The sequence below is a fragment of the Octopus bimaculoides genome, chromosome 14 (assembly GCF_001194135.2).
Source record: "Octopus bimaculoides isolate UCB-OBI-ISO-001 chromosome 14, ASM119413v2, whole genome shotgun sequence".
In the NCBI taxonomy this organism is placed as follows: Eukaryota; Metazoa; Mollusca; class Cephalopoda; order Octopoda; family Octopodidae; genus Octopus; species Octopus bimaculoides.
Window position 1 is genome coordinate 12,196,483 of NC_068994.1, and position 440 is coordinate 12,196,922.

General features: G+C 50.0%; 1 protein-coding gene across 2 annotated transcripts in view; it reads left to right on the top strand.

Annotated features, from left to right (window-relative positions):
* The window catches only part of LOC106874976 (nuclear pore complex protein Nup155), a 45,457-nt gene that overhangs the window by 23,246 nt on the left and 21,771 nt on the right, over window positions 1–440 (top strand). The window lies entirely within an intron of this gene.

A 440-nucleotide genomic window follows, 5' to 3' on the forward strand; every position in this document is an offset into this window, starting at 1 on the left:
TGCTTGTCTGTCTGTCTCTCTGCTTGTCTGTCTGTCTCTCTGCTTGTCTGTCTGTCTCTCTGCTTGTCTGTCTGTCTCTCTGCTTGTCTGTCTGTCTCTCTGCTTGTCTGTCTGTCTCTGCTTGTCTGTCTGTCTCTCTGCTTGTCTGTCGGTCTCTCTGCTTGTCTGTCGGTCTCTCTGCTTGTCTGTCGGTCTCTCTGCTTGTCTGTCTGTCTCTCTGCTTGTCTGTCTGTCTCTCTGCTTGTCTGTCTGTCTCTCTGCTTGTCTGTCTGTCTCTCTGCTTGTCTGTCTGTCTCTCTGCTTGTCTGTCTGTCTCTCTGCTTGTCTGTCTGTCTCTCTGCTTGTCTGTCTGTCTCTCTGTTTGTCTGTTTGTCTCTCTGCTTGTCTGTTTGTCTCTCTGCTTGTCTGTCTGTCTCTCTGCTTGTCTGTCTGTCTCTCTG